Raw genomic sequence first — 3,975 nt, 5'->3', positions numbered from 1 at the left:
GAGCTAGTATTAGGGTTAGAGTTAGTTTTTTTTTTTTTTCAAATTTCTTTGATACTGGGCAGGATTCATATTTTCCTATCCTTACTATATTTCCCATGTTTGGTCCTCCTAGGTTCAATGGTTCACTGTAAAGAACATTTTATATTTTAAAGTTTCAGTTAATTTTTTCCTATTATGGTAAATGGAAATGGAGCTGGAAATTAAACAGTTTTGGTGCTAGCTTCTTGAAACTTCACACACTATCAATTTTCTGTGGGAAATCTCTGGTTTGTTCTTGTGAAAGTAGGCCTAAGCTGAAGCATGTAAAAACAACTTTATTCTGAGAGTCTTTTAGGAGAAAACAGGGAAATATGCATGTACTGAAATACTCCATCAACTATTTGGTCAGATTTCTTTGATACTTCATCCCTTAGCTTGCTCCACTAGGCTGCCCATGTTTGGAACTTCTAAGGTCAAAAGTCCCATAAAAAAGATAGGATTAAGGGAAGGGCTAGGGTTACAGCTAGTTTCAGGGTTAGAGTTAGTTTAATTCAAAATTCTTTGATATTTGGCAGGATTTATCTTTTAGCTAGATATATTCTGTTCCCCAGGTTTAGGCCTTCATGGTTCACATGTTGGCTGTCAGGAACAGTTTGTGTTTTAATATTTCACTCCATTTTGACCTACATGGGTAAATTAATGAAGCTAAAAATCAAACAGGGTTTGTGCTAGCTGCTTGAAACTTCAAACACACCATCAGTTCTCTATAGGGACTCTGGTATGTTCCTTGTGAAAGTAGGCCTAAGCTTAAGCATGCAAAAACCACTTTATCTGAGAGCCCTTTAGGAGAAAACAGGGAAATATGTATGTACTGAAATACCTCCCCAATTATTTGGTCAGATTCCTTTGATATTGTGAAAGATTCATCTGTTAGCCTACCCAACTTGGCTCCCCAAGTGAGAAACTTCTAGGATCAAAGGGACTCTAAACAGGTTAAGGTTAGTGTTAGGGTTAGTGTTATGACTAGTATAAGACCTAGTGTTAAGGTAAAAGTTAGTTTTGTTTTCAAATTTGGTCAGATTTGTTTGATGCAGAGTAGGATTCATCACTTAGCTTGCCCCACAAGTCACCTGAAGTGCGGGAATTCTAGGATCAATGGTTCTCTAGTCAGGTTAGGGTTAATGGTAGGTTTAGGTTATGGCTAGGGCTAGGTTTAGAGTTAATTTTAGGATAAGAGTTAGTCTTGTTCAAATTTTTTGATACTGGGCAGGAGTCATCTTTTATCTAGCCTTAGTATGCTCCCAAGTTATGCACTTCTCGATTATATGGTTTGGTATCATAAACACATTGTATTTTAAAGTTTCTCTTCATTTTGACCAATAAGGGTAAATGGAAATGGAGGTGTAAATCAAACAAAAGGCATCCCGTCCCCAAACCTAAGAATAAACCTAACATTAAATGTAGCCCTAATCCTAGGCCTAAGTCTAACACTAATCCTAGATCTATTCCTAGCCTTAATTTAGCCCTAACCCTAACCCTAATCCTAGCCCTAATACTAACTCTAACTCTTGCCCTAGCCCTATTCTTAGTTCTAACCCTATCCCTTACCGTAACCCAAACACTAGCCCTAAACTTAGCTCTAACACTAGCCATAGCGCTATCCTAGTATTAATCATAACTCTAAATGTACCCCTAAGCCTAAACTCACCCTAACACTAGCAATAACACTAACGCTAATTGTAAAACTACCCTTAAATTTAGCCTTCTCCCTAATAAAAAATCGAGCCATAGTACTAACCCTAACCTTTACCTTAAACAAATCCTAACCCTACATTTAACCCTAAGCCTACCCAAATTTGAGTCCTATCCTTAACCCTAAAACTAACCCTGACCATGACTCTGATATTACCATTAACCCTAGTTCAATATATTACCCTAAATCTAAACCTAATTATAAAACTAGACTTAGCCCAAAATAACCCTAAAACTAGACCTACTTGTAACCATAGTTCTTACATTAGCCATATCCCTAACAAGATCCCTAAGGTAACCCAAAACCTAGCACTAATCCGAGACACAACCCTAGCTTTAACCCTAACTCTAATTATAAACCTAGCCCTAACCCTTACCCTAAAACTAACCCTACATTAATCCTTCCACTAACCCTAAAACTAACCATAAACCTAGCCCTAACCCTATTCATAAACCTAGCCCTAACCCTAGCTCTAACGCTATCCATTACCCTAACCCTAACCCTAAACATAATGTTAACCCTCAGCCTGATCCTAGCACTATCCATAACCCTAACCTATCCATTACCATAAACATAACCTGAACCCTAACCCTAACCATATCATTACCCTAACTCTAACCTTAACCCTAAGGCTAACTTGAGCTCTAATCCTAAATCTTAACCTAAACCAAACCATAACTCTGACCCTGACCATAATAATACCCGTACCTCTAACGTGACCCTAACCCTCATCCTAACCCTTATATTATACCTAGCCATAAACTTATCCCCATAACTATCCCTAACCATAACCCTATATCTGACATTAGCCCTAGCTCTAATGCTAGCCCTAACACTAACAGAATCCCTAGCCCTAACCCTAGGCCTAACACTAGCTCTAATCCTAACCCTACACTTAACCCAATCCTTAACCCTAATTTTAACCCTCACCCTAGCTCTAAACCTAGCTGTAACATCATACCTTACCCTAATGATAACCCTACCCCTAACACAAGTTCTAAACCTATCCCTAATCATGAGCAATTCTGTAATCCTAATAGTAACCCTATGCCACAGTCTGGCTGGGCACAAATAACCAAGCCACCACAAAGCCTTGTAGATTCAAACAGCAACCTTTATTCCCGAACTCTACCCAGCACTCGACACACAGTTCCCGGGAACCTCTCCCCAAGGCCACCCACGTGGCTCCTCCAGGCACACACACACCAAGGGGAAATCCCTCCTCCAGAAATCCCTCCCTCCACACTTCCCCAACCAAATGGGAACTCTCTGGGAATCTCCATGAGAACTCCAAAGTAGCAGGTTGAGGTGGACAGGAGGGGTCTAATTTACAATTGAATAAACAGCTTAACATAACTATTATCATCTCAATGGATTGCTGGTGTCACCTCTCAACCACTCCATTCTGACAAAAATGCCATGTGTCATTCAGACTGGGCTATGGCTCTCAGCATCTCCCCCCTTCTGTTTAATTAAACACCAAGCATATGGCTTAGGGACTGTGCCTGTTAGGCTATCCAATACTACATATGATCCTTACCCGTCATCGGATGAGCTGACCTCAAGGTGTCAGCCTCCTGTCTTAGGTTGGTACCACTGCAATTGGATCTTACCCTTCACTGACTACTGGTCCAGCATACAGCCATACTTGTGGATAGGCCTATGCACCAGTGTGGGGGTGAGGTTCTTTGCCTCACCTCTGTTAATCCCCAACTTTGGCCTTTGCACCAGTAAGGGGGTGAGGTTCTTTGCCTCTCCTCTCTTGGCCCCCAAGTTTGGCCTTGGTGCCAATGGGTGGGTGGGGTTCTTTGCCTCACCTCTGTTGGCCCCCAAATTTGGCCTTTGCACCAGTAAGGGGGTGAGGTTCTTTGCCTCATCTCTGTTTGACCCCAAATTTGGCCTTGGTGCCAGCAGAAGGAAGGAGGATGCAAAATGCCACGACACCAATCCAAATGATGGCTCTTTTTGGAAAAATTGTACCACCAATGACACCATCAGCAAAGATACTCCAGCACTACCACAATTCGCTGCACCAACAAATAGTTTACAATGTATACAAGTAATACATAGTCCAGGCAAGTTCTGCAAGCAGTTCAAAGCAGAGCAATCTATCAATATGTCCATTTCCCTCCAAAGTAAATTGACTCCTTGATTGAGCATTACTTGTGGAATTATTATTCATTGATGCATCAGTTTATAGAGTTTACTGTGATAGCTATCAAAGAATCTGTAGTTTGGTTTTA

At 40.8% G+C, this 3,975-nt stretch overlaps 1 long non-coding RNA gene across 1 annotated transcript; it reads left to right on the top strand.

The window, feature by feature from the left end:
- Positions 1–3,342: 3,342 nt before the first annotated feature.
- Positions 3,343–3,537, top strand: LOC125614561. The gene is made up of 2 exons (XR_007345147.1): positions 3,343–3,415; positions 3,476–3,537. It is a non-coding gene; the product is annotated as an uncharacterized LOC125614561 (long non-coding RNA).
- The last annotated feature ends 438 nt before the right edge of the window (positions 3,538–3,975 follow it).

This window comes from Marmota marmota, unplaced genomic scaffold (assembly GCF_001458135.2).
Source record: "Marmota marmota marmota unplaced genomic scaffold, marMar, whole genome shotgun sequence".
In the NCBI taxonomy this organism is placed as follows: Eukaryota; Metazoa; Chordata; class Mammalia; order Rodentia; family Sciuridae; genus Marmota; species Marmota marmota.
This window is presented reverse-complemented; position numbering and strand designations above follow the sequence as displayed.